General features: G+C 38.6%; 1 long non-coding RNA gene across 1 annotated transcript; it reads left to right on the plus strand.

Annotated features, from left to right (window-relative positions):
• Nucleotides 1-6,256: 6,256 nt before the first annotated feature.
• LOC150045723 (uncharacterized) lies at nt 6,257-7,824 on the plus strand. The gene is made up of 3 exons (XR_016532854.1): nt 6,257-6,324; nt 6,780-6,898; nt 7,749-7,824. It is a non-coding gene; the product is annotated as an uncharacterized LOC150045723 (long non-coding RNA).
• Nucleotides 7,825-10,476: the final 2,652 nt, after the last annotated feature.

Genomic DNA, 10,476 nt, shown 5'->3' on the forward strand with positions numbered 1-10,476 from the left:
AAAGTACCTAATACACTAGTAGACTAACCATCTATTCTGTTCCACAGGGACTCTGACAAATTTGCCATCACCTAGATTCATGTGAGAAAAATCATAGATGATTCCTCAGTCTTAGCCTGTCAGAGCTGCTATAACACAATAGCTCAGAAAGGGTGGCTTTGAACAGTAGAATGTATTTCCTACAGTTGTAGAGAACAGTAAGTCACCAGTAGTTACTAATGTCTCTTTGGTGACAGGATCTCTTATGTGGAAGAGATGAGGGAATCTTCAAGACGTCTTTTTTTTTTTGCCAGTCCTGGACCATGAACTCAGGGCCTTAGCACTGTCCTTGGGCTTTCTCAAGGCTAGAGCTCTACCACTTGAGCGACAGCACCATTTCCAGCTTTTTTCTATGTATGTGGTACCAAGGAATCAAACCTGGGTCCTCGTGCATGCTAGGCAAGCACTCTACCACTAGGTTAAACTCCCGGCCCCCAAGACGTCTTTTTAGACAGACACTAATCCCATTGTGGTGGACTCTACGTTCATCCCCAAAACGATCATCACCTTGGGGTTCAGAAGTCAACATGTGAACTTGGGCGGATGTAAACATGTTGACCATAGACCCCTCTCTCAGCAGCTTATATTGGTAATTTTGTCCAACCTGTCTTGAGTTACTAAGTCCAGACATTACCCATCAGTCCTCAGTCATGTTTTGACCCAGTCTTTCTAAGATCAAAGAATGTAATAGCATGGAAACTTCTAACATGTTCTCTGTCCTACACTGGACAGCCACAATACTACTTTTTTCTTATTCTGGCTCTCTTCTGAGGATGCAGAGACTTTTTGTCTTACTGGAGGAGCTATTTTCTAAGATTTCTTGTGTTGCTCATGCTAAGTGGCTTCCCACAGTCCCATTTCCTGAGCCTTCTGCACATTATTAATCGTAGATTTCTCCTCTTTGAGTATGATCTGTGAATTAGAACTTGTTTGACATGCTTAATCCTAGGCACACCCCAGACATACAGAATCAGAATCTTCCTTTTAACAAGATTGGCAGGTGCAATTAAATATTGAGAAACTCTGATGTAGACCATTGTTGACTCTAGGCTTCTGTTAAATGCCTTTTCTAGGTGTTTCCATCAACATATTTCATCCAGAATCCCAGATGAATGCTCTAATATCAATTAGTTTGGGCTGATCTAATCTTACATTCTATGTTCCTAGTATCACATCTTAAGAATCCATTTCCAGGTATCTGACCTACAGGGAAAGTCATCCAAAATAGGACCTGGAAGAGAAGCTAGGAGCACAGCCACCCTTAAGGGATCCTGAGTAGATAACTTTTATACAATTATTGCCTACATAAACAGTTTAAAATGTATTGCAAAATTCCTACTCATATGTAAATGGATTTATAATGCATGTTGAACTCTCTGAAACCGGTTTATATCGAAACATCATTGATCTCCTTGCCTGTGTAGTTTCCAAAAACCATTTAATTAACTAAATGCTAGTTACATCATTGTTCCTGGCAATGTATCACCCATCAGGCTGACCATGAAAACTGATTCCCGGTGACTTTCAAAATTTGCTCTTGTGCATCATTCATGGGGACAAGTGCAAGATTATCTAGAGCATGCAGGGTATGAGTGACAGCACAGTTTCTGGTCAGGTTAAGCTTACCATTCATAATTCGGATGCAGTTCTTGCAGTTGTGGCTTGAAATATTTTAAGACATGTTCACTACCACCTTACAATGTCACCTCTTTCCATGTTAACCATAAGGACCCTGCACACAGCCCCACCAGATGGAAGAAGCAAAAACCTATGGGAATAATAAGGAGAACAGTTCTTAAGGGACCTGGCTTTCAGACAGCATGGCTTATGACTGACCAGTCTCCTGCGTAGCTAGGACTACAGACAATGATAGCCAAACAAAATATATTTTCATTGATGAAAAGAGAAGGAATGTATTAGAAGTCTTGTGTTTCCCAACAACCAAGTTAAAGATGTTTTTAAAATACATCTTGAATCGGGCCAGGAGTTTGGCTTAGTGGTAGAGTGCTTGCCTAGCATGCACGAAGACCCGGGTTCGATTCCTCGATACCACATACTTAGAAAAAGCCGGAAGTGGAGCTAGGGCTCAAGTGGTAGAGCTCTAGCCTTGAGAAAAATCCAAGGACAGTGCTCAGGCCCTGAGCTTAAGCCCAGGACTGGCAAAAAAAAAATACATCTTGAATCAACCACTTCCACACACATCAGCATGGCATTTTTTCTAACACCTGAAATAAATAAGTCTCCAAAGAAAGATCAAAATGATTAGATATTACAATTCATGCTTATGTGCTTCAAAATTTTTATTTTAGGAACAAGATTTTTAAATACTAAATATTTGGGTAATTTTCTATTTACTTTTGTTGTGGTGGCGGTAGCGGTTTGTTTTGCTTTGATTTGGAGATGATAACCTTATTATATTTGCCACACTGGTTTCAAACTCATAGTCTCAAGCATTCTTCCTGCCTCGGTCTTCCAAGTAGCTGGAATAATACACATGTGCTACATAGCCAGTTTATCTTGCCTATTCTGTTTTTTGGGATTTTTTTTTGTCATGAGCTTGAACTCTACTGCTTTTAGCCACAGCACCACTTCTGGTTGTTTAATGGTTATTTGGAGATAAGAGTCTCACAGCAACTTTTCTGCCCAGGCTATCTTTGAACCTCAGTCCTCAGATCTCAGCCTCCTGTCACTGGGGTTATATTCGTGAGGCCTCAGAGCCCAGCTTGCAATGTTTTAAGTGATCCATATTTGTCATTTATAGTATGCCAATATTGCTTTCTAATGCATTGTGTTATCAAATATATTTCAAACAGAGGAATGTAATATATAACATATATTACAGGAATATATAATTTTGTCACAATATTTGATTTATACTTAGAATTAGGAAGCATTTACTATTATATATTTTTCTTTTTATATAGGAAAACTCAAAATTGTAGTATAAGCCTTCTAAGGAAAAACTGATGATTATTTATTAATATGGTCAATCATTGTGATTTAAAACCACACTAGTGGCCAGGTGCTAGTGTTTCACACATATATCCTAGCTATGAAGGAAGCTTAGATCTGGAAGCTTTTCGGAACAGACAAGTCCATAAGAACCCCATCTCCAAAATAGCCAGCAAAAAGTTGGACTGGAAGCATGTCTCGAGTGATAGAGTGTCAGCTGAGCAAGCACAAGGTCCTGAGTTCAAACACCAGTACTGGCCCAACAATAACAGAAAAAAAAAGTGAATTCTATGCAAATTTTGGAATTACAGCTTTTTTGCATCACAAGAGTCAATATCAGAATTTAGAATCACTGTCCTGTACTATGATAGTCATAATGCAAAGAAAAGATTAAAGAGGTCTTTTGGATGTAGCATTACCAGGATATCATGGGTGATTAGCTATCAGGAATAAGAAAGAAAAGAATCTGGTATAAGTGTTCAGGGAGTAGTCCTGCAGGGTTGGTTGACTGAAACTTTGGAAAGTAGGAAGATGGAAATGCCAAGACGTATTGTTGAGACTGTGAGACTATATGAAAACAGCATTTTTGCTGAGATATTCTGCAATGTCTAGGTCTCATGAAGGGGTTTATTCTGGACAAGAAGACTTGAGATTCATCATCAAATAAACAGGAGTTAAAGTTGTAGGCAAGTCAGTATTTGTTTCCAACTATTCTGGACTTGTTTAATAAGATGTTAAATGTTACAGGAGAGTAGGTGTTTGGAGGTGATATAGGATAATTCTTTTACAGCTTTCCCAGCCTTACCCCATTACCTTAGTCACTCTGGCAGTCAAAATGCACCAGCTGGCTGTGGGTTTTTTTTTTTCTTCTAGAACTTCCAGAGTGACAGATTTATAGACTTCAGAAATTAAAGAATGGCATTTGACTTTACTTGAAATTGGAACTCAAGTTTGAGTCAAGAAAAAATCACCTCATCCCCTTTTCCTTTTCCTGTCATTACAACAACATTCACATACAGGTGTGGACGGGAAGTCTATGGAAATAGGCCCAGTGAGCTAGGAAAATAATAAATATACCACTACAATAAAGACAAGGTGACACTAGAAGAACCACTGTGCCAAATCAACAATGACAAACAACGATGACAACAAAAGACTAGGGAGCTTGTGCAACACAGGGCCTCATGTAAATCTTTTGTAAGAGTTGAACAGTTTCCCTCATTTGTAATAACTAGAATATTTCGACGCTCTTCCTAACAGGGTCTCTCAATTGCCCAATTGCTAAGCACATAAGCCCATGTATAAGGAAGCATAGCAATATGGAAACAAGCATATCAACGTGGAATGGAAATAAAGGGCCCTTATTATATCCTGTTTGTACTTAGTTGTTGCTGTTGTTAACTCATCATGTACTGTACCTCATGTCTTGTGTATAAGTTTTTTGATCTGTGAAAGTGAAAAGGAAGCAGAGAAACAGCTGGACAAAGGTGATCTAATGCAATATAGACACTTGGCACTACCCTGGAAATTCACTCTATAACATAGGTGGGGAGGGAACTAAAGAGAGGTAAGGGTGAGATAATGAGGGATGGGATAACAGTGTTTCAAAACAAATGCATTCATTACCTTACTGATGTAAAGGGCCGTAACCCCTTGCTCATCATCTTTTCAATAAAGATTAAAAAGGAAGGAGAGTTGAACATTTGTGACCATGTTCTGATTTGTAGCCCATAGAACTTAGAATTCCAAAACAAAAGCTCCATGGCAGATGCATGGAAGTTTGAGTCCTGATTCCACTGCCTCAGAGCTGTGTAACCTTAGGGAAGTTCTCTAATCCCTCTAGGCTTCAGTTTCCACATGCATGAGATGATTCCTGTTTGACTCTTCCCACTCTCTAACTCCCTGCCTGTTGTATATTCGACATTTCTAGCTGCTAACTTTGCTCCCTCCCCACTGTGAGAGCCCAAGTCCAGGTTGTGAACCATTATAACAGTCTCTGATTTGTTCTGTCTCTGCCCATCCAGTATTGTTTGTTCAGTCAAAGGGATGGTTTAAAACCATAAATCTAATCATATCAGTTACTTAAAACCTTGCAATTGTTCCTTCTTGCCTTTACTACTACCTCACAATGCAGTGCTCACCCAAACAGCCTCCTCTGCCCTCTGGGTTGTTGTACAAAATGGGGACAGCCTCCATATTCTCCACTTCTAACCTCTTTTGTTCATTCAAGTCTCAGCTTAGCGTTCACATTCTCTGCAAGACTATTCTCTATGTACTACTCCTTAATTCTGGATAAAATCCACCTTCTACTCTGGTTTTTTGTCTGTCTCAAACTAGACTTTAACACTTTAGATCTCTGAGCGGGTCCATTTTGCTCGATGTTGCATTGCCACATTTAGTATAGGACTTGGGGCAAGGTAGCTGTTCAAAAATATTTGCTGCATGAACAAATAAAATGCATCAACTTGTCATTTTCTGTGTTTCCAGCCATGGTGTATGTGATGTCTCTTCCAGCCCTTGCTTCTTGTTTGTTCTGCCTGATTCATGCCAGGCTCTGGTCAATGCTACCGAGGCTAAATTTATAGAAGCTTTGTGTTTGCATTATAGATCTTGCACTGTACTTGTGGCTTGAACATTTTCTTTTTTTTGTTTGTGCTGGTACTGTAGTTTGAATTTAGGGCCTCATACTTTCATACTTGGCTTTTTAACTCTAGGATTGTGCTTTACCAGTTAAGCCATACTTAGCTTTCTCCTAGCTAATTGGAGATAAGAGACTCAGAATTTTCTTGCCCAGTCTTGATTTTGAATGGAAATCCTCAGATTTCAGCCTCCTTAGTGGTTGGGATGATAGATGCAAGCCACCAGCATCTGGCCTGGTTTTAACATTTTCAGTAACCCTAGGCAAAGCTATATTTCAAGTGAAATTATTTAGTAGAATCTTGATAGTATCAATATTACAATATTTAATATAAACTAGCATTATCTCTGTTTATGATTTATATATTTATATAGAACATATATTTATGTGCATATTTATATATCCACATATTCTATGAATAAATATTGCAATGTATACTTTATATGAACATCTATTTAATACATTTGTTTGTGGTTAACTTATTGATTTAAACCTTTTCATTCTATTTCATCAGCTTTTAACAATCATAATTTTATAGTAGGCATAGGCCATGAGTAATTTATTTTACGATTTTCTAGTTTTGTATAGATTTTTTTATAATTACTTATTAACTCAAGATTTTATTAGCAAAACAGAATATCCAAGTGTGAAGAATGTTTAGGAAGATTGTCAAGTCTTCTGCAAGAAATCAGAAGGTAAGGGCTGGGAGTTTTACCTAGTGGTAGAGTGCTTGCCTAGCATGTATGAATTACCCAGATTTGATTCCTTGGTACCACATACATAGAAGAAGCCGGAAGTGGTACTGGCTTAAGTGGTAGAGGGCTAGGCTTGAGAAAGCCCAGGAACAATGCTCAGGCCATGAGTTCAAGCACCAGGACTGGCAAAAAAAAATCAGAAGGTGAAAGTTAAGGAAGACTCTAATACTGTCAGTCGAGAGCCATCATGAGCTTCTCCAGTTCACCTGGGAGAATTTACAAGCCTGTAAGATTCTGCCACCTGTCCTTAGCCTGTAGTACCTTCCAGATACATCTCAGAAAGTTCATTTGAAAGCTACTGTTGAATCTCTCTGTGCTTCTGCCTCCAGCTGCCTCTAAAAGAATGTTGGTCTTACCTTCTCTGCTTTGTTCCTCATATGAATCTCTCTGGTCAGATGATCACTCTTGCAACTTCACAGAGAAGAGAATTCTGCGAAATCCACTATTGACTTGTATTCTACAAAGCAGGACACATTAAAAGGATACGACAGAAGACCAAAAGCATGGCCTAATGGTAGAGTACTTGCCTAACATGCACGAAGACCCGGATTTGATTGCTCAGTACCACATATGCAGAAAAAGCAGAAGTGGTACTGTGGCCCAAGTGACAGAGTGCTAGCCTTGAGGAATTCTCAAGGACAGTGCTTAGACCCTGAGCCTCAGGACTGGCAAAAAAAAAGGTTATGACAAAGATGCTCTGTAATAGTATATAGTTCCACATACTTTCTGTATGCTCACTAAAGAAGTAATGTTGATGACATTGAGCATAATAGATACTTTGTTCATAGGGCGTCCTTTCCCATTTCCATATAAAATCATAAAAACTAAATGGTGCTACACATTCAGTACAGGCAATGAGCATTGTGACTGCAGCTGAGCTGTTTTCATTGCTTTTTTTATGACTATGAAGTGTATAGATGAATCACATCCTTGTGTCCTACACATAACCCGTTTAAAGCAACAGGCCTCTACAGACCTGGAAACACCAGAGCAATGTTGTCCTCTTGCATTTCATTCCTGGAAAAGGTGCTATAATTCAAAATGATGTAAACTGAATCAGAGTTTCCAGAAGAAAGTGAGCCATAGTCACTACAAACAGCCAGCAAACTTAGTTTTTATAGAAAATCATACACATGCCACAATTAGCTAAATATGAATCATATATCTGAGCACAAGTTTACACACACACACACACACACACACACACACACACACACACACACACACGAGGATCTCAAACAGGAAAATGGAGAAGTCAACAACAGAAGTTTAATAATCATTGCTTAAATTGCTAATACCTTGTGATGAATTTTATTTGCTTTACCACAATTAACTATTTGGATAACAAAATTTTGTTTGCTCAGGAAATCTTTGGATACAATCTGATCTGAATAGATCTTTGAGGAAACAAGAATTTGTGATGTTCTGAGAAATCCAAGGATGTTTGCTTGTGAGTAGAAGTACTGGGGGGCGGGGGAAGGCACTTGTTTTTATCCTCTGGACTTCTGCTGCTGTTTCATAAGTAATTGATACTACTTTGTACTCTGATCTGACACCATATGAATATATATGTATATGTATGTATACATATATATGCATATACTATTAAAATGGACTCCACATTTATTTGCACTCATGTGACACTTAATGATTGTTCTGGAGTGTCGAGGATTCTATCTTGCTACTCCAGAACAGTAGTCAGATTCAATAACATGTATCATTAGGCTTACCTGGAGTCCAGAAGTCATTCTTCTGCAGTGCAAAGGAATTCAGTTCGCTAATGGACAGACATGCTTTTCATTTTAAAAAGATTCTGATGGAATATGAATACAGAAAACTTTAAAAGGTACATCTTGCCAAGCACCAGAGGCTCATGCCTGTAATACTAGCTACTCAGGCGGTTGAGATCTGAGGATTTCAGTTTAAAGCCAGTCCTGGCAAGAAAGTCAGTGAGATTCCTATCTCCAATAAACTAAAAAAGCCAGAAGTGGCACTGTGGCTCAAGTGATAGAGAACTAGCCTTGAGCACAGAGAAGCTCAGAAACAGCACCCAGGCCCTGAGTTCAAGCCGCAGGATAGACAAAAAAAAAGTGCATTTCTCCTGCCAGTAGCATACTGAAATACAGTGATGCAAGTTCAATTTTCTATAAAAGTTATGTTGCGCTAAATACCTCTGGAATTCTCCCTTGTGGATTATCTTTAGGATCGGCATGCTTCGTTTATGTTTGATAGTCAAAATTTTCCTGGGTATGTGGTACCAAGGAATCGAACCCGGGTCTTTGTGCATGCTAGGCAAGCACTTTACCACTAGGCCAAACTCACAGTCCCTTTGATAGTCAAAATTTTAATTGCCATTGCTGGAACAGTTTTGGAGGGCAGTGTGATCAAAAGGATAGAGAAAGTGTTTATGGAAAACTGGTTTGGATTTAAGGACAGCTGTGAATGTAACAACTCCTTCTATAAACTCCATCATGAGCTGCAGAAGAAAGCACCAGAATTGCTGGTAAGCACAAGAGTGTGGGAGAAAACCCTTGATTGGTTATCAGTGGGTGACAAGCTACAGTGAAACTGAGGATCGTCAAAGACAAAGACACACTGAACCTTATTTATTGAAAAATATAAATAACTAGCCACAAGACAAAGTAATACATGTCTAGATGTTGCATTCACAGTGTCAGCAATATCAGGCCAAAATTCATATTCACAAGATCCTTTGTGAAAAAAGAAAAAGACTTAGGATCTCATTTCTAAACTCTTTACCTCAAACTTTTATGTTATGAAGGTATAGGGAGCATTGAAAACTACAAAAAAAAATTCAGTTGATTGCTCTCAATAAATTGGAATTGGGACTGAATTAGCTTTTGCCTAAATTGCTAGGTAGCCAAAATTAAGTAAACTAAGTGGACTTGAGATTGAGTAGATAACATTTCTCTTGTGTGATATAACTACTTGGAGACATTTGAAGAGAAATTAGAAAGTTCACTTATGTTGTAATTTTTATTGGGATATTTAAATTAATGTTCAAGCTTCAGCTCATAATGCCATCAAGGTCTATATCATTCATTCTTTCCTTCAATTCATTAGAAGTAGCAATTGTAATCCATGAAAGGACTTATTATTTCTAACCCAATGATTCCATCGAGGGATTTATTATGTAGCAGGAGAAAATGCTATATACCAGAATATGTTCCCTAGGAATTATCTAAAAGAACAAAGACCTATACACAATCAACTATGGGAGAAATTATATAAATTAGGAACTGGAGCTTAATGCAACAATGCAATCATTCAGTGCATGCAATAAAGCTCTGTGAAATTACTTGTTCACAGTGGGCACCTGTGGCTCGTGCTATTCAGGAGGCTGAGATTGAAGAATTGAAGTTGGAAGCCAGCCTGGGTGGGAAAGTTTGTGAGACTCTTAGCTCCAATTAACTACCAACCAAGAGGATAGAAGAAGAGTTGTGGCTTAAGTGGTAGCATACCAGCCTTGAACAAAAAAAGCCAAGGTGCAGAATCCAAGCAGAGTTCAGGCTTCAGGACCAGCACACACACACACACACACACACACACACACACACACACACACACACTGCTTGTTCACTTCAACTGTAATTACATAAATTATGTATGCAAACTATAAAAAGACATCTTAAAGATAAAATGGTACACAACTTCTGGGCACTGTTCCTGGGTTTCTTTTTTGCTCAAGGCTAGCACCCTACCATTCATGCCACAGTGCTACTTTCAGCTTTTTCTGAGTAGTTTGTTGGAGGTAAGAGTCTCATGTAATTTTCTGCCCAGATTGGCTTTGAACTGCAATCTTCAGATTTCAGCCACCTGAGTAGCTAGGATTATAGGTGTGAGCCACCAGTACCTGGCTCAGGATACATTTTCTCATGGCACATTTGTACTGTTTAATTTAGACACTAACTCCTAGAAGGAAGGTGTCATATCTGCTTATTTTCCTTGATTTGGCTCATAATTTATGTACTTAACTATAATTGTTAAAGGCAAAAAATAGCTCCAGGCTTTAGTGAAAATGGATCCCAGCTCACATCCCCTTCCAAAGCTAAGATGTTAAGATGCTTTTCA

Source organism: Megascapheus bottae, chromosome 27 (assembly GCF_031878675.1).
Source record: "Megascapheus bottae isolate mThoBot1 chromosome 27, mThoBot2.hap1, whole genome shotgun sequence".
NCBI lineage: Eukaryota > Metazoa > Chordata > Mammalia > Rodentia > Geomyidae > Megascapheus > Megascapheus bottae.